Below are 21,599 nucleotides of genomic sequence, written 5' to 3'. Positions count from 1 at the left end.
ACATTATTAACAGTCCCAGTCGGTGGAAATAGACTAATTATCCTTTATACCCCACGTTCCGTCTGCCCTTTCTCCAACCAAATAATATTAAAATGATGTGCCAGGTATTCAGTAAAAAATTACGTAACTTCCACTTGAAAGTCAAGGACATGCTTTGCCTCCAGTATAAAAAATGTTGTCAAGTTGAATTACTTACTTACACATGTGGAACTGCCAAGTAATGTTAAAAGGATATTAATGTCAAAGTTATGCATTACTTATCTACAAATACATACCTCTGCCTTAATATTAAAAGAACTGCAAGCTCAAAGTCATGTATTATATATACACACACACACACACACACACACACACACACACACACACACACTTATCTTAGGACTTAATAAGTTAAATACTGTCATCTATAATAATTCCCCACATCTCTCTCTCCCTATCTGTCTGTCTGTCTGTCTCTCTCTCTCTCTCTGTCTCTCTCTCTCTCTCTCTCTCTCTCTCTCTCTCTCTCACACACACACACACACAGAAAACTGTCTCAGGTTGTCTTATCAATATAATATACTACTGACGGAATGAAAAGATAAACAATGTCTAAAAATCAGCTGTTATATTGCATGAAAGTTTTCAAAGGAGACTTCTACATTAATATAATATTGTGGGGAAGGCGAGCCAAAGGTTGCGTTTCATTGGCAGGACACTTAGAAGATGCAACAAGTCCACTAAATAGGCCGCTTACACTACACTCGTTCGTCCTCTGTTAGAATATTGCTGCGCGGTGTGGCATCCTTACCAGGTGGGATTGACGGAGGACATCGAAAGGGTACAAAAAAGGGCAGCTCGTTTTGTATTATCACGTAATAGGGGAGAGAGTGTGGCAGATATGATACGCGAATTGGGATGGAAGTCATTAAAGCAAAGACGTTTTTCGTCGCGGCGAGATCTATTTACGAAATTTCGGTCACCAACTTTCTCTTCCGAATGCGAAAATATTTTGTTGAGCCCAACCTACATAGGTAGGAATGATCATCAAAATAAAATAAGAGAAATCAGAGCTCGAACAGAAAGGTTTAGGTGTTCGTTTTTCCCGCGCGCTGTTCGGGAGTGTAATGGTAGAGAGATAGTATGATTGTGGTTCGATGAACCCTCTGCCAAGCAATTAAATGTGAATTGCAGAGTAGTCATGTAGATGTAGATGTAGATGTATATTATCACACTATGGAAATACATGAATTTAATGCGCATGCTGCATCAACTACTACACTTTTTAGAACATAATCTATGGAAAACAGTAATTTCTTGCAATTTGAGTAAATTTTGAAAAGAACTCCATTACACATGCAAGGTGTCACTGCTGTATCTGCATTAATGAAACCGAAACGGCACTGAATAACATTTTGCAGGCAGTCATTGTACACTATTAATAATATATCTCTAATGTAGCAGTCAATCCGACTGTTATTCGGGTACAGAAGCAGTTCTGTGAAGTAAATACGTTTGTAGCTATCACATGCTTCAAAAACAAAACAAAAAATGGCTCTGAGCACTATGGGACTTAACTTCTGAGGTCATCAGTCCCCTAGAACTTAGAATTTCTTAAACCTAACTAACCTAAGGACATCACACACAGCCAAGCCCGAGGCAGGATTCGAACCTGCGACCGTAGCGGTCGCGCGGTTCCAGATCGTAGCGCCTAGAACCGCTCGGCAATCCCAGCCGGCCTTCAAAAATAACTTCATGTTCAGAATCGGTAAAGCATACTCTCTGAAAAGTATGTATTATTCTCTCATCCACTTCTGTTAAAGCTTTAATATCACCAATGACATTTTATGTGGAAACTAAACACTCCTATGAATAAAACCAGGAGTCACAATGGTCTTCTTTTATAGTCCTATAGTAACATTTCTTCTTCTTTTTCCACTGTGTGAAGCTTATGAGCATTGGTAGCCTTGAGAATTCCATCATATTTTCAAGATCCTGTGATGTGTAACTGTTTTAGGTTTAATTTTAATCAGAAGATTATATAATCCTTTCGATCTTCGCTATCTTACATTGTGAATTATTAAATCATCTCCTTCGACATCTACCAATTAATCGCCAATCATCCAAAATCTGGCTTTTGGTTCCAATCTAATGTAATATACAGCAACACGTGTTTTGCCTGTTAGTTCAACAGAAACGTGTGCTCCAGTTGACCCTGTGTCCATTCTTCACCTTCATCTTCGTCTTCCACGTCATATTTATCTTCTACTTCTTATCTTACTCTAATACCTCTGCCTTCTGCTATTACAAATACACTCTTATCTTTGGCTTCATCTTGGTCTTTCTCCCTTAGAAATAAACGTCCTAGTGTCTATAGAGGTACAGAAATTGGTTTAAATACATTTTCCATTACAGAGTTAGGAACTTCAGCTTGTCTTTTTTGAAGCAATACCAGATTCCTTGTGGATATTTTCTCGAGATTTCAACGCCTGCCTCTTAAGACTACTCTTCCGTTGAATCAAATTCAGTGACATGCTGACAACTACAGTGCTCAATCACAGCTGAACCTATTACAAGCAAGTTTATCACTTTATACCACTCCTCACAGCATTAGGCGGTAGTTGTTATTGGGTCTTAAATATTATTCTAACATCAGATGGATGTTAGCCACTTGAGGGGGAAAAACTGTACCCCCCTGTGTATTATATTATAATGTTGTCTGGCGACGTTGCTAGGCTCTAGCAATTGGCCGTTATGTGTTAGCGATAGACATTTTTTGCGGTCAATCATATCTTTAAACACATCGTAGCTTCTTTGTTTGCAGAAGGAATGTCATATTTTCTTCCTAAGGTTGACGCCGATTCATTTCCACACCTTAATTGGCCTAACAGTGTGTTGTCAGGTGTTTTAAATTTCTCAACAGCCTTTTCATTCGATAATCGAGCAGCAGCAGCATTTTTGCCTTTCACAGATCTCCTGCAGTCCACTTGCTACCCACCTGAAAAATAAAGAAAAGGTAGACGGTGCCTGATTTGATTCGATGATTATGTGATGCAAAATGTGGGGCTTCCTTACACGCTGTGTATAATCAGTAGTATGTGGCAACTAATCTGTCCTAACACTATTGCCCACTCGATATTCTGCCTCTGGATCATCGGGTCCTGGATTCAATTCCCGGCCGGGTTGGGGATTTTCTCCGTCCAGGGACTGGGTGTTTGTGTTGTCCTCATCATTTCATCCTCATCATCATCATTCGTGATAGTGGCTAGATTGGACTGCGTAAAAATTGGGACTTCGTGCAGGCGCTGATGACCACGCAGTTGAATGCCCCACAAACCAAACATCACTATCATCGCTCGATATTCAAACAATAACTGGCATGATAGCTCACTATACCTGTTAAATACACTGCTGCGCTCACCATCGCTAATGACGAAGTGAGCAACATTATTTTCCCAAATACGCTAGCAGCATATCTTTCTTTCTTGATGTCACAACACACATGTATCCAGCCATTGTATCTCTCGGATTTCATTTAATTTTCATTTAATTTGGGTTAGGATTCCCAAAAGAGTGTTTGTACAGATAAAAACATTGCATTTTGAAATATATGATGCAGTGGCAACATACAATTAACGGAACATTATGAAATGTGATGTGCGGAAACGCTTAGGTTTCCAACAAGGACACAACACCAGTTCCACAATGCGCCTAATTGATGAACAAATACTAAGATGTGCAGGGAGAAGAGACAAAAGCCTACAAAATGCAGCAAAACTGAAGAAAAGACCAGTGAAAAGAAACTAACACTGGAAAGAGAAGAGGATGCTGATAATCCATCATATGGGGCAGGAATGTATTAAAAAACTTTGGAAGCCATTTCCTGTAACTTTAAAATTTTCGTCTTTGAGGAATATTTTCTCAAAAACTGCTGACAGTATATCAATGAAATTTATACACAATATTGTTTACTCATTTTCCTTTATTTTTATAACAAATTGTAAAAAAAATTGTATAATTCAGGAGTTATAGAAGAATAAGTGCAAAATTTTAGAGAAAACATAACCATCTGTATAAAAAATTGTAAAAAAAACAATAAATATTTCTTAACGCGACATTATAACTTTGTAGAGAAATATTCACTGAACATGTAATCCAAATTTCAGATCAATATGTTTAATGGTTTAGAAAAAACTTTCCTTCTGTTTGCTAAAATGACATGGAGGAGGTTGATTGTTCCGGCTCCGCCTTAAACTGAGGATTACGCTATTTTTTACTGCACATGTGGCATATCATTTCAATAATATGCTCTGATTGGTTATAATGAGGAGAGGGAAGGAACGCAAAGCCCACAGCTGGTCAGGTTCCATCATCTTGGACTGTTTTGGTTGGTCGGTAATGAGGAGGGGAAGGTGGAAGAGACGTGATTTGGTTTGTACATCAGACGCAATGTCATTTTTCCACATAAATTTAGTACTGTACACTCACTGGTTGGGGTACTAAATGCATCACAAATAGAGTCATGCTATTTTCTAATACTATACTGTGACTGGAAAATTGCATAACTGTGTCAGTGGTACATTTAATACCCCAACCAGTCAGTGTACTGTACTAAAATTATGTGTAAAAATGGTGTCAGAGGATGTAGGTTCCATTAATTATTCGGAGATGAAGAGGCTCCACAGGATCGAGTACCACGGAGAGCTGCATCAAACTAGTCTTGGGACTGAAGATGGCAATAAAATAGTACTGTGACTGATTGGAAAGAGGAGAGGATGAGGGTATATCATGCACACATCGGCCTGTTTCTATCATCTTGGATGTTCCATACCTTGCTGTTATAGGCAGGGAATAAGAAGGAGTGGAGGAGGAGAGGTTTCTAAATTTTCCATTAACTCGGTTGGGTTATTTCTGCCTTCTTGGAATTTAATACTGTAATATGACTGGATGGAGTACTATGATGTGATTGGTTGGAAATAGATGCAGGAGAGGGTACAGCTTTTAATTTTGTACTAACAAAATTGAACTATTTCCGACACCTTGATTTTTGAACACTGCATAGTGACTGGCTAGAGATATGAACAGGGGAGGGGATAAGGAGGAGCCATGTTTTCTGATTGATAAGGATGATGACAACATTGAAAACAGCGATGACATCACTGCTGATTTTGCAGATAAGGATGACCACAAGCTTAATGCGCCCCTGAATGCAGGAACCCACAACGCAAAGTTCAAAGTAAATCAAAGCTGCCAGTGATGTACTACTATCTGAGCATTGCCAGACGGTTTTACATAATGTTGGAGACTGTATTTCTGCTGATTAAGTTATCCCTTATGTTTATCTCTTGTGTTGATAAACTAACGAAAAATCACTATATAGTAGGCACAATACTAACGCAAATTCCAACTTATGTCAATGACGTTAGAGAAAAACTCTTTTTTCATAATAAAAAGTATCCCAAATTGTCATGAAGTAACAGGATAATACGCACTTTCGCCTTCGAAATGGTCTGTGTAAAAATTCACTTCACACTCATACTGAAGTAGCGTTATAGGAAGGACTACAAAGAAAGAACGCAAACGCAGCAGTGGCGATTGATACATAATTCAGTTAACAAATTATTCAGTGTCACAATTAAGTCAATGCAATTGAAGAGAAGCAGAAAAAGCAAGCATTAACAAGTGTGCAATTCTGCAAATTTCTCTCCCTTAGATATACTCATGATAGTGACAGGATTTTTGGGCCAGATATGGAATTAGATCATTTTTACTGACTATCGATCCGCCTGCTAGTGGCTAGTGGCTGCTTCACAGAATGGATGAAAACCTTGTCTCCAGCGAACTAGAAACCGAAAACTAACACAGTCTTTATCTTGAAGGATGAACACTTTACCACTAAGCTCGTGTAGAACTGTGGCAAACATCGCATCCTTATTTTCTGAATAAGGGCTAAGATGGAGAAATTGCAACACATATGGTGAAGTAAGCTGCAGTTTCTGTTGGAAAAAGCTGCCTAGGCTCAAAAACATAAATTCGCTTCATGTGTGTCTTCTCTTACGTGAGAATCATTCGGGCCTATTTCAGCTCTATGGCCATATTCAGGCTAGTTATCTGCAGGCAAATTTTCTTAATAGTCATAAAACTATAACTAACAACAATTTTGTTTGACTGTGTCTTCTTACTTACATCTATATTGCACAGTAGTGCTATCACTGTCTTAAAATCTTATTGCAGCCTAATTTTATTTGTTGACCCCCTTAATTTAATTTTCATTTGTGATTGCTGTTGTTGAGAAATGTCAGCTTGGGTCTTTTATCGGTGGTATATACTGTTGTAACTTTTGAAACCTGCCACTGATAGCATCACTGGGTTAGGTGTCAATCGTCGTTGACAGAAGTTACAAGCTATGACTGACACCATCGCTGCTTTAGCTGTCAATCGTAGGTGAAATTTTGCACTATGCTGCTAATGTGTGACAGTTTGAGATACTATGTTTTATAAAAAAAAAACCTTCAAGTAGCGATATTATGATAAGCTGGATTTCATTATTATTAGTACAGTGCATACTAATGAGCGTTTTTTCGTAGGTTTATGAGCACAACAGATAAACATAAGAGATAAATTAATCACCAGCTACAAAATCTCCTACGTTATGTAAGACTTTCTAACAATGCTCGCATAGTTTTTCTACTCAACTCCTGTAGACAATATATTGTTAAAATTTTGACTCCTTGCACGTCACGCTGTATCAGAGACAGTAGAGCTGTTTATTTCAGCATAATTATAAGGCCAGGTGTCTGCGAATTTTGTCACTGACAGTGCCTTATCACTGGATCATTCAATACATCACACGCCTTACTGTCTCAAAAAGATTACTCCAAATATGGTATTTAGTTGCCTGCTCCTGTTCAATCAAATCCTTCAACTTTTTAACCCTTGTGGAAGAGAGATACAGGGCAGTAAGTGTACTTCTTTCCTTAACCAAAGGAAAAAGAAAAAAATAACGATTATTCAGAATATTGTGTTTCCAAATTGGTAAAACAGATGAAAACGTGACACAATATTTAAAAAAAATTTAACTGCAGTGGAGATGAACATCTTATCGTATTCTGAACATATTTCAAACATACAAGTCAAAATGGTCTTTTTAATCTCTTAAGACTCCTATGAAAGGGCAAAATTCTAAGGAAAGAAGGTAAGAACATTGGAGTTTAATGTCTCATCCACGATGTCATTAGACACAAAGTGCAGGATAGGGAAGGAAACGGCTGTGTTCTTGTCAAGGAAGCGTCCCAAAAATACGTTAATCTATTTAGCAGACCATAGAAAATCCGTATCACTCACCAGATGGGAATTTGAATCTCTGTCCTGCCAAATGCGAGACCAGTATCATATCATTGTGCCACCTCATTCAGTCAAGTGTGCGAGGAGTAACAAGTCTATTGATTTCACCCCAAACATCACCATGAGATAAGGGATATTTGGGCCAGGATCGTTGGGTTGGAAGGGTAAATGTTTGCATGTTGTAACAGAGCAGTAATACAGATATTGAGAATTGTATCTTCACCGATAGTTCCAATCAAAGTCCCACAGAACTTTGAGACTTTACATAAAGAAACAGAGACTGCACTAACCGAAGGCATCTGTTTAAGGAATATTTCTTTGACAATACATGGTTCCCACTTATCAGTAAATCGAAACACGCTTTATATCACTTTGCAGGTTACGTTGTGGAACAGTCAGGATAGGCGGTGAGGGGTGAAACTAAGGAAAAACGCTGTACTAAGCACTCAGGAGGCCAGTGGCTCAAATCTATGTCTCGTCAGACAGAGTTCAGTTTCTTGCGATTTTCCAGAATCTATTAAGGACAATGCAACAATCGTTCCATTGTAAAGGACATGGCTAGTTTGTTTTTCTATCCTTCCCTAGTCCGAGTTTCTATACTGTCACTAATGACATCATGAGTGGGATGTGAGGCTTAGAGTAGGGGAGGGCTAACGTTGTAGATTTTAAGTAGTTTTGGAGTTGCCACACCACTTACACAAAAATCAACAAAATCATTGAACTTATCTAAATATGGAAATAAAATGCTTACTTTCTGAAAAAATATTAAATTTTAACCGAATATCATAAAAGAAAAATAAAAAACAACAAACTCATAAAGTTTAACTGGACACTGTTTTTTATAGAAAAAAAGTCATGCATAACGCCTCATATTACAGTGACAAACCGGCAGAAAACAAAAATAAATGGAAATAAATGGGAATGAAAAAATGAAAACATATAATCAGAAAAATCACAAATCTTAACTCATTAACAAAATTAGTAAAATATTTGTAAAAATAACAAAAATTAAGGGAAATAGACATCAACAATAAAGTTGTTATTTCAAATGTTTTATGTGCATAAATAATTGAAGGAAGAAACCATTTATCTTAAAAACTCATTACTGTATTCTGAAGGAATTCATTGTGTGCATCACAGATCATGAAATTGGGGCTCCTTATCCTTATTTTCTTCTGTTCCTTTATATTTTAGGTTAGTATTCCCTTCTTCAAAATAGTTGAAATCGTATTCATTAATGAAATTGTTATATCTGGTTTTCAAAATAATTTTACACTCGTTAATAATTTCCATACTGGTTTTCTCTCCAATCTAGTATTCAGATATTCATAACCAGTAATACTGTATAGATAAACTAATTCTAACTCATTAATTTTTATGAATGAATGAGAGTTGTTGATATTGTTATGCTTCTTAAGAAATGGTTCCATTTATATGGAAAAATTTTTAAATAGGTACAAAAAACTTTAACTAATTTTCATTATTACAAAAATGTAATATTTTTTTAAATAAATGAGTAGGCAAATGAAAAACTCCACTGTAGTTGAACATTAAAATTGTAAAACGAATAATTTAAGAGGATATTATAAATTAATAAGAGGTAAACTAACTGCCCTTATAATTAAACATCACAATATTAAGAAAAATGTTTGGAAACAATCACCTTACTCTGAAACTGAAAATGGTGATGAAGTTTTTAAAAATGATGAGATTAAGCAGTAGAAAGAAATATTTCTGTTTTCTACTCACGTACTTGAGAAATGCGAAAACAAAAAATCAAAGCAAATTTATGTAACTGAAGAGAGAGCAGGTATGAAAAAAACTTCAAGTTTTTGAAAATTTCATTTTTTGATAATGATGCTGATGATTTCACAAGAGATGATAAATGTAATAACGTAAAATCTGAAAATTTGCAGCAGTGTTCTGGTTTGGGCATCACAAGTTATATTCATCTTTCCATAAAGAAATATGAAGCATCATTACAAATTTTATCATGAAAGCAGAGCATTATTTATTACTGTTATTTTCTTAGTGTTCTTTTGTGTTACTGCCACAACAATTTTCTGAGTCACAGTTATGACATAAATTGGATAATTTATAATAAAATTACATGCATTTATATCAGCATCTCCGTTTACTTGTGTTACTCTCTTAAAACCACATAATGAGTCACAAGCTTACAAATAGTTATTTGACTGATATGATTACACATTTAATGAAGACAAATGGCATTTCCTCCATTTTTCCAGTAAATATTCTGCAATTTTACATTATCAAATAATGAACAATCAGCCAATTGATTATTTTTGTTGCTTGCTTGTAAAACAACAAAATAAAAATTGTACATATTGAATTCTGATGAATTATAATGACCTGTTATACCTATTGCAAAATTTTTTATACTATCCAGTCTGTGATTTCTATAGTTTGTTGTTCAAAGAAAGACATTGGTATTGTAAATTTTTTAAGTCTTTCTTGCTCTAACTCTAGATCATATTCTGGTTCAGACTTAACAACAGGAACTTGAGTTTCAACATTTTGAAATACAATTTTTCTGTCTTTATTTAAATTATCTGTTATTTCTACTCCAGTATTATTTAAACCAGCCTATCAAACCATTCTATCATTTCAACACAAACTCAAAGTTAAACAAGATCTGTTTCTCACATTATTTCTTTATAATCTTTAAAAAACCTACCAGATACTTGTAAAGGAGGAAGAATTTTTGTTAGTTCCTATATTCCCATTATTAAGCATATATTGTACCATACAACATTTATGAGCAAGAGATAAAGTTAAATTTGATAACACAGATGAAGAAATAAAAGTATATTCTAGTTTAGAATATATTCTATATTAGAGAACAGAAAATTTTAGAGGATATAGAGTAACTTATTTCTTTTATACAGTTACAAAATTAAATAATTTTCAGCACAATTATCAATAAATTTGTTATTGATTTTTCCATCATATCAGATACTCTGTTCCATCAGCTAAAATAGTTCTGAAACTGATACATACTTTGTCACGATTTGGGTGAACTCATCCTTCACCAATAATTATGTTAATTTCAGTATCTAAATCACGAATATTTAAGCGATTTCTAATTTGCTCATATATAGGAAAAGATGGAAACTGATAGTTCTCAATTTTCATTGTTTATAAACATTAAGATCTATTAATTAAAATAACTATTGTAGTAGCGCCATTAAAACAATTCAAAGTATTATTTCCATTAATTACAGTTAAAGCTAAGTCCTGAATTTTTCTATTATGAACTGGATTAACTTTTGGATAATTTTATTAATACATTTAATGAGCACCAAATCCTGAATTAGATATAAAAGAAGAGATCATATTAGTGTCTCAAAGAGTTCATCATTTTTACAGACATCCCATCTGCAAAATTAATATTCATTTCAAATGGTATAACTTGGGAATATGATTAGCAATAGTTTTTTTCTTAGCATCAATAATTTGATTGTTAAATCCTGAAACTTCTCCAGTACTATCTTTTATATATATATATATATATATATATATATATATATATATATATATATATATATATATATATATATATATATATGTCATCCCCATTGATTCACAAGTTGCCGAAGTGGCGTCAAATCGAATATATATATATTAGGTTTGTAAAACGGATGAAATATTTGAAGTTTTTCAAACCACATTGGTTAAAAAGGAAATTTTGTAATTTCTGCATCAAAACACAATCTATTATTCTTTGATGCAACATTTAAAGTAAACAAAGTTGTATTAAACCAACTACAGCAATATTTTTATAACTATCTCTTAATGGCACAGTTTCTTTAAGAATCATTTTTTAACTGAAAATATTGTTTAATTTATAATTAACATTTTTGTTAGTTAAATGAGTAATTGGAATCCAAAATTAAGAAAAACAGTACTGAAAACATTTACCAAATTCTTTTTGGTGTTGTGTAACTGGAGCAAATAGTTGCTGACAAGATATTAATAAGTGATTATATTTTTTGGCCACAGGATATTAAAAGTGGGCAAAATATATTTGTTCTAAAAGTTTACATCAAAGAAAATATCAAGAATTTATGAAAAATATTTTAAACAGCTACAGATGATATTGTTACTTTTACTGAAAATAATAAAGAAATTACACCACTAGATGAATGTTAACTAAATTCAGTTGTTTTATATGTTAAAATGTTTTAACTATAGGAATATGGTTCAATTAGGCCCTGACTTATTCAAAAATACAAAATAATTAGTTAGAGGTAGTACCAATTTTTAAAATATTTTTAGACGATATGATACTAATCTGAATCACATTTATGAAGGGATTGTTTCATAAATTAGACAAGAAGATGTTGATGAAGGACAAGTACAGAAATGTAATTAGAGGTTTTTTAACAATATACAACCATAAAAACTTAAAGCATGTAGATATAGACACATAAAACCTGAAGAACGTAAACAATTTAAAAATATATAAACAGTCAAAGGTAAATTATTAATTTTTTATCTTGGTTGAATGTGTACAAAGTACAAGCCTGAGGTTTTTAAAAAGTTAACCAGGGCAGAAAGATAAAGGAAGAATTAAAAGAAAATAGTAAAACATAAAAATGAATTACAGCTGGTTATTGATGCAATAGAAAAGTAAAACAAGTAATTGAAGATTTAGTTGATAAAGTACCAAAACCTATTGAACAATATTGGGAAGTTGAAAACAAATGGCACCTTATAATCACCATAAATATGTAAAAGAACTTAATGATATTTCAGCAACTCATTATATCTTCAGCAAGTCAGAAATACTGGATGTTCTAGATATATAGAATAAAAATTTAAAAGTTAATAAAAATAGTAAAAGTGAAGCAATGTTGAAATAATGCAGCAATAGCAAAGCTTTTGCATGAAGACCAATTGTTATGCTTGAATATATTGGGAAATTATCACTAAAATTTGTTAAAGATGAATTACTGATCAGAAAAAGACATTATGAAGGAACAGATGAATTTATGAATCTTTGAAGGAACAAATATATTGCTATAGAAGATATAGCTCAACAATTTTATTTTATTGTTTTCTAAAATTATGGAAATATGTTAGTTGATTCAGGAGCAATAGGTATTCTGAAAATAACACTCTTAAAATAAATTGAAGTGAGGAAATTAGACACAAGGACTTCATAGACGAAATTGTTGAAGTCTATTTTCTAACTTTAGTAAAAGCAACTGAAAATAAAGAATCTCAAGAGAATGGGAAATGGGTGAAGGTTTAATTAGTAAAGATATATAAAAATCCATCGAAGATATATGGATGATGGGTGTTAGAGACTTAATCTGTACATTAACCATAACATATGGAGATCAGATGGCTGGAAATAAAAACTGTTGTAACGAAAATGTTTGAATAGTAGAGATGTTAACAAATAAATTTATTAATCTCATTATCTATAATCCAATAGGAATTAAATAATTAAATAAATTTTTTAAGAGTTAACTTCATAAGTTTCGGGAAAATAAAGAATATGTTAAAGGATGAATAATAATAGCATGTGACAAGGACCTCCTGTCGGGTAAGCCACTTGTCTGGTGCAAGTCTTTCGATTTGACGCCACTTCGGCGACTTGTGAATCAACGGGATAACATGATGAAGATAGGACAACACAACACCCAGTCCCTGAGCGGAGAAAATCTCCAACCCAGCCGGGAATTGAACCCGGACCCTTGGATTGACAGACTGTCATGATGACCACTCAGCTACAGAGGTGGACAAAGGATTAATTATCAGATTAATTAAATAATGATCATTTGAAATGAACATTCCTTATTATAAGTATTGTGACCAAAGAACTAAGTTAGCAGGTGATCAAAGAATAAATATACTGAATGAAACTCATCAAAGTCATGGTACTGAGAGTTACAAAGATTGAGAATCTAGACATGAAGCATACAAATATCTTCAAAAAACAGACAAGAAAGAATGAATTCTGAACATGCAACATCTGGAGAAAGATTTAAGGCAACAGCAGTTAGAGAGATAACATTTGGAAAAATTAAGTTTGGGATGGGCCCAAAATCGATGAAAATAGATGAGAGCTATAACATGTAGTGAGTTCTACTTAAGCTGCTACAAATTTTTCATAATATAAATAAATTAATTTTTATTTAATTGTTACAAATGTATTTCTATATTAATGAATAACTTCAGTAACGATTAATCTTTGTTACAAGGTGGTAGAACTAAACCAAAAGCCTCTAAAATTATGACCCAAGAATGAACAGTCAAATAGCATTAACAGTATTTTGACTGATGCACAAAAAAGAAAGGGAGATAAGAAAGTTGCTGGAAACTTGCAAATCGCATGAGGTATTACAGTTTAGAAAAAAAAATATTGAATAGCTAATAGAAAAGAAGGAAACAAAAGATGAAGGAGAATTTTTTCCATTATTGTTGGTAGCATTACCATCTCTAGCTTCTGCAAATTGAACAGCTGGAGGGGCCACTGATGTTGAAAATGCAATAATAAACAAGAAACAAGGAGAAGATAATTAGAAGAATGAAAAATAGTTAATTAAGCAATAGAGAATAAAGCAGCTGGAGTGAAATTGTCAAACAAAATAATATTAAAGAAATAACTAATATACATCACAGCAAATTAAATAATTTTGATAAGGAAAATCTTGATAAACAATTAAAAATCAAAGTCTTAGAGACATTTTACAAACGACAAATTTTTATAAATGAAAATTTTTTAATATGGCATAATTAATTTAGATATTTCTAATACTATTCATACTAATGGGATTTGTTATTGGAAAGCAAAATAATACAAAAATTCTTCTCGATCAATTTGGTGTCAGTATCATGGGAAATTACTGATATTTAGGACCAATTATTTATCCTACTAATGTGAGAGAATACAATATATATATATATATATATATATATATATATATATATATATATATATATTAAATGGTCATATTTGTAATGGTTTAAAAATTATTAACAGATAATTATAGCTGTACCATTATATTTAAGAATAATTTTATTCTGTGTACTTACTTTACAATCACATGTAGATGAAAGATTGGAACAATAATTATGCAATTTATAATCTAAATAAATGGAAGAACGAATTTCATATCTGAACTACAACAAATTTATTGTAACTGATCAGCCTCAAGGAACAACAGCAAGAAATGGAAGGCAGCATACTGAAGGAATTTGTAGAGTTTATGAAACTAAAAAAAGTAAATTTGCTACATTCGTAAAGAAATTATTATTGTAATATAGAAACTCAAGAGGAAAGTTTTTTTAAAGAAGCACCATTTTTCTTGCTATAGAAGACTGATGTCAATAAGATTTAGTACAAATAGCTATGAGAATTGAAATTACCTTCGAAAATAAAAGAAATATATAAAAAGTTATTTTCTGTAATCGATGTTTTTAGAAACTTTTCTTGCATTACTCTAGTTAAAGATAAAACTGGTCCTACTAATTCAGAAGCTTTTGAAAAATTATAATGCAGAGAACATCAAGAGATCTACAAACAGATAACGAAAATTACTTCTATAATAAAGATTTTTAAGAATTTATGAAAAAAGTATATAATTAATCATTACTCTGCTTCTACAGAATTAATAGTTTCAATTGTTGCAGGATTTAATGGAACACTTAAGAAATATGGAAAAAAATATGCACTTCAAGGAAACTTAAAATGGATTGAATTATTTGTGAAATGGATTAAAAGAATATAGTAATACAAAACAATTAACAATATAACAAATTCCAACGGACATTAATGAAAGAACTCATAAACCAGTGACCACTGTGTATAATAATGAACCAAAATATAAAATATAAGTAAAAGCCAAATCAGTAATCTGAAAGGAATTCTAGAAATGGGCTACATAGCCAACTGCCAAAAGAAAAGTTTTGAAATGGATGATATATTTTCAAATCCAGCTATATAGAAATGGAAAACTATAACAGAAATTTTAATGAACAATAACTTTAAAAAACAATATATCCACCTACATATGTCATAGGGATTATTTTAAAAATAAAACCTAATCAAGTTTACATTAAATGATCAGAACTTCATAATTCTCACAATAGTTCGGTCGATAAAGAAAAATTATTGCACCCCTTAAGGTTCAATTTATTATCTCATCAACAACTGCCTTGTTGTATACTCATCCAATATATTAAAATAATTGCAATGAGATACAATTCTCAGATTTTCTTTAAGTCTTCGATATAAATTTACTGAATAGGGTAATAATCATGTCTTAACATTTCTTTGCGATTGGGATGTCAATTTCTAGTTTCAATCAGTTTTATATAGTCTTTTTATTATCTTTTTAATCTGCTCTAACAACATAACAATCAGACCTAAAGTTATTATCAAATAATCTTAGAATAACGAATTTTGGTATTAAATATTCATTATTTGTTTGAGGAATCATCTGTGGTAATATTCTATTCATTTCTCCATTTTAATCATTTATTGGCTCTAAAGCAATATTAAGTGTTTTCTTAAATTTTCTATTCACTCATCCTCTAATTTGATGTTTTCTGTATTATTATTATTAAATTCTTTACTTAATTTTGTTGTTCTGTAGAATAATTTTTCTGTGCTATTTGGATTCTGTTGGAATGTATCATTGTTCTTTATTATTATATTACCCACATTCAGAAATTAGTGGTAGACTTTTACATGAACCCAATCTTAGAATTTTGTTGGTTCCTTCAGTTTTATTTTTAATACTAAGGAATATATACCTCATTCATAAAAACCATATTGTATTTTATATTTGATTGAGTAATAAATAGTTACTCTTCAGATCTTTATGCTTTTCCCTATATTTTTCTCTAAAAGGATCTGATGTTTCTTTTCTTGTATTTGTAAATTATAAATCTTTTACTTTGAACCAAGGACTTTTTTTCCTCAATAATTGTTAAAACTTGTTTATAATTATGTTTAAGATTGTTGGTGAGAATGGATTGCATATGCTGGAAACATCTTTATTAGAAAATTTTTTTTTAGTTATTCATTTTTAATTCCCTCTGTTTCTATTTTTTAAGATTTTTCTTTTTTAACCTGCAGCTTCATTTTTGTCATGTTCAGATTGTTCTTTTTTATCTCTATTTTTTTAGTACAATTTTCTATATAATTGGAATCAATTCCAGACTGCGTCAGATCTAAGATCTTGAAACATTATAGAGTTGTGAAATCAATTGCTAATTTTTACTCTACAGAAATATACAACAAATGTTTATATATCAATGTGTAGACAATGTATAAATGACTAGCATGGAAAATTGTATAACAGCAAAAAAAAAAAATTCTTTGTGCATATGGTGAATATATTTCTAAATACTATTACAAAAAATATTAAAAACTAATTCTGAGAGGAGAACACTATAAAATATTGTTATCAATGAAAAATAATGATAACAGAGAAACAAAAATTCTAAGAATATGTTAATTTTCCAAAATTTATAGATTAAGATGGTTTTTACTCCAATACTATGTCTAATAGGAAATACTTAAGCAAATTAAAGAAAGTGTTCTAGAATATACCATAAATAAAACATTTCAAATTTAAATTTGTAATAATTTTTGATTCTTCTGTTTATTTTAAATATTCCTTATATTTCTTTTTATTTTTGTTTTATTAAAAAATAAAAGAAAATACTATCAATTAATCAGTTTACAATGCTTTTACAGCAAATTTTCTGTTTAATTTTTAAAAACATTTATTTTACAATTTTGTAGACTTAAAGTTTTCTTATTAATTGCAACAGAATTAATTACATGTTTAAAGCTTCATATCAAAGTCATAGCGCAATATAGTTCTTTATTATTAAAGAATTTTCACGATCTTATAAACTTATCTTATTTTTTGCAACATTCTCCCTTACTTCTTTAGATTTTTGCTCTTCTTTGTGTTCAACTTTACATCAATACATTTTTGCTCTCAAACCAGTAAATTCTTCGATTATGTTACCATTATATGCATATTTCACTCTTTCTAAATGTTTTTTATTCACTTGAGGAATATTATAAGTATCTTATAGATAAATTCTAGGATGAAATTTGTCACCAATTCGTCATATCCTCAAAAAACCTCAATTTTACTAGTGTAGATTTAACTGTCAGTATCCTGCTAACAAAGTTCGATATTTTCTCCCTATTTTGGTTTAATAACATTAAAGTTAAAATCAGACTTCAACTCTGTTGGGAAAACAAGTTTACTCATTCCAGTATAAATTGCCTACCGAGCAAAACATTATTGTTATGCATATGAGTTGTAGCAAGATTTTCATTAAATATTATTCTTCCTTATAAATGTGGCTTTGCCATAAGTTTTACACACTGTTTGGCACCTGACAATAATTTTACATTAACTCTGTTTCTCGTATTTTCCACTGTTTTTCCAAATGTAGGTTTGTTCGTTATTTTCTATGATTTTTTTCAAAATCTGTTTTGCTTTAGCTCTCATTTCTATATTTAAGTGTGTATGCTTTTTCAACCAATCATATTCTTTAATATATAAAACTTAATTTTTATTATGTTAATTTAATTGAAGAGTTGTGCAATGAACGACATAATTATATTTATTATCCAAAACAGATAATAACTTAATTTCTTAGGTACATGGGATATATTTGTTTTTAGGAGCAAGCAGTAAATCTATGTCAGAAATCAAACAAGTTTATAGGTTATTTTAAATCTATTTCAAAAATATATAACATTTCAGCTGTATCTCACATCTCGTTTTTTAGATGCAAATTAATTTCGATTATCCCATCAAAATCCCTCATATAGTGGATATTGACTCATAGCCCAACCACACAAATTGTTTGTTTCTAGTCATGCTAAAAATTTCTTATCTTCTTTACCTCCAAATATTTTGCTTTAACATATCTTTTACAACATTATGATATTCCTACATTAATTCTGCATCTACATCTACAGAGATACTCTGCAAAACACATTTAAGTGCCTGGCAGAGGGTTCACCAAGCCACCTTCACAGTTCTCTATTATTCCTATCTCATACAGTGCACAGAAAGAATGAACACCTATATCTTTCCGTAAGAGCTCTGATTTCCATTATTTTATCACGGTGATCGTTTCTCCCTAGGTAGGTCGGTGTCAGCAGTTGGTAATTGGAATTTCGTGAGAAGATTCTGTCACAATGAAAAACGCCTTTCTTTTGTAGAAGTCCAGCCCAAATCCTGTAACATTTCAGTGATACTGTCTCCCATATTTCACGAAAATACAAAACGTGCTGCCCTTCTTTGAACTTTTTTGATGTACTCTGTCAGTCCTATCTGGTAAAGATACCACACCATGCAGAAGCATTCTAAAACACAGTGGACAAGCATAGTGCAGGCAGTCTCCTTAGTAGATCTGTTATATTTCCGAAGTGTTGTGCCAATAAAACGCAATCTTTCGTTAACCTTCCCCACAACAATTTTTATGTGTTCCTTCCAATTTTAGTTTGATTGTAATTGTAATTCCTATGTATTTAGTTGAATTTATGGCCTTTAGATTTGACCGATTTACCATGTAACCGAAGTTTAACGAATTCCTTTCAGCACTTATGAAAATGACCTCTCACTTTGTGTTATTTAGTGTCAACTACCAACTTTCGCAAAATTCAGATATCTATTTTAAATCGTTTTGCATTTTATTTTGATCTTCTGATTAAATTATTAGTCAATAAACGACAGTGTCATCTGCAAACATCCTAAGACAGCTGTTCAGATTGTCTCCCAAATAGTTTATATATGTAAGGAACAGCAAACGGCCTATAACACTACCTTCGGGAACGCCAGAAATCACTTCTGTTTCACTCGAAGACTTTCCATCAATCACTATGAACTGTGACCTCTCTGACAGGAAATCAGAAATCCAGTCACATAACTGAATCGATATTCAATAAGTACGCAATGTCACTACAAGCCGCTTGTGTGGTACAGTGTCAGAAGCCTTCTGGAAATCTAGAAATACGGAATCGATCGGAAATCCCTTGTCAAAGCACTGAACACTGTATGCAAATAGATAGTTGTGTTTCAGAAGAACGATGTTTTCTAAATCCATGTTTACTGTGTGTCAGTAGAGGCAATTCATAATATTTGAATACCATATCTATTCCAAAATCTTGCTGCATATCAACGTTAATGATATGGGACTGTGATTAAGTGGATTACTCCTACTACCTTTCTTGAATATTGGTGTGACCTGTGCAACCTTCCAATATTTGGGTACAGATCTCTCATCGAGCGAATGGTTGTATATGATTGTTAAGTATGGAGCTATTGCATCAGCACACTCTGAAAGGTATCTCATTTGTATACAATCTGGACCAGAAGCCTGGATTTTATTAAGTGATTTAAGTTCCTTCACTAATCCGAGGATATTTATTTCCATGTTACTAATGTTGTTCTTGATTCGAATTCTGAAATATTTACTTTGTCTTCTTTTGTGAAGGCATTGCAGAAGGCTTTGTTTATTAACTCTGCTTTGGCAGCACCATCTTCGATTTTATCTATACAGCTACCATGCAAAGAAGGCATTAATTGTATCTTACCAGTAACATACTTTACGTACCTCCAGAATCTCTTTGGACTTTCTACCTGGTTTCGAGTCAATGTTTCTTTGTGGCAACTATTATAAACATCTCCCATTGAAGTCCACACTAGATTTGGAGATTCAGTAAAGAACTGTAGATCTTGGGAATTTTGCGTCTGTTTAAATTTGACATGTTTATTTCGCTGTTTCTGCAACAGTGTTCTGACCCATTCTGTGTACCAAGGATGATTAGCCCCGTCATTTATTAATTTATTTGGTATAAATCTCTCAATTGCTACTGATACTATTTCTTTGAATTCAAACTAGATCTGGTCCACACTTATATTGTAAATTTGGAAGGAGTGGAGACTGTCTCTCAGGAAGACATAAAGTGAATTTTTAGCTGCTTTTTTGAATACTTACATTTGGGGGTTACAATATTCAATCTTGCTACGACAACCCTGTGTTCACTAATTCCTGTATTCGTTTTGATGTTCGTTATTAACTCAGGATTATTTGTTGCTAAGAGGTCAAGCATGTTTTCACAACCGTTTAGTATTCGTGCGGGCTCATGAACTAACTGCTCGAAATAGTTTTCAGAGAATGCGTTCAGCACAATTTCGGATGCCGTTTTATGCACACCTCGAGAACTAATATCTATTTTCTCCAACATATCGGGGGTAAATTAAACACCAATTACCATCGTATGAGTTGGGTACATGTTTGAAATCAAACTACAAATTTTCTTTGAACTTTGCAGCAACTGTATCATCTCTATTTGGAGGTTGGTAAAAGGATCGAATTATTATTTTATTCTGGTTGCCAACATGAACCTCTGCCCATACTAACTCCCAGGAACTACCTACTTCAATCTCAGGATAGATAAACTGCTTCTCACAGCAACAAACACGCCACTGCCAATCGTGTTTAGCCTATCCTTTCGGACCATCATTAGGTTCTTCGAAAAAATTTCGGCACAGTTTATCTCTGGCTTTAGCCAGCTTTCAGTGCTTATAACGATTTGAGCATCAATGCTTTCATAATAAGAATCATATCATAAATTTCGGCTGAGCTTACCTCTGGCTTTAGCCAGCTTTCAATGCCTATAACTATTTGAGCATCAGACTGCCCTCACCATGCCCATATACTTCTTAGAGGAATCATGTAACTAATAATGACAAAGTGTGGGTGATTCGATCGGAAAATGCATTAAGGTGGACATAGATAAAATTGGTAGTGTGTATGTATAGAGTTTGAAAAGGAGACCAGAATATCAGACATAGTCCTAGGCTTTCTGTATGTCGAGGAAGAGAAAAATATCTTTTTACGGGAGTTGACCCAGTGGGATAGGATGTGGATGAAATGCAGAAGCTGGTGATCAGAGGAGAAGTCGGGACTAAATACACACTAATTAATAGGAAGAATGTGGTGTTGGCTCAGGTGTTAATGGATGTGTCAGGAGAGGCTGGATTGGAAGATCTTGCTGCACTGGGTGAGGCGGATTGGTCGGTAGGAGGATGTATCGGAAAGGGGTTTGTGCAGTTTCAGGATATGTGGGATTTTGAAGGTTTTCCATAGTTCAGTGTAATAACCTGTGGACACAATAGTTGTTTAAAGGTTTGTACAGGTGACTATAAAAGAGAGGCAGCATTCTTAGTGATGTCAGTAGATAATGCAGTCGTAAC

This window comes from Schistocerca cancellata, chromosome 4 (genome assembly GCF_023864275.1).
Source record: "Schistocerca cancellata isolate TAMUIC-IGC-003103 chromosome 4, iqSchCanc2.1, whole genome shotgun sequence".
In the NCBI taxonomy this organism is placed as follows: domain Eukaryota; kingdom Metazoa; phylum Arthropoda; class Insecta; order Orthoptera; family Acrididae; genus Schistocerca; species Schistocerca cancellata.
The sequence above is the reverse complement of the archived record's forward strand: the minus strand, read 5'-3'. Positions refer to the sequence as shown.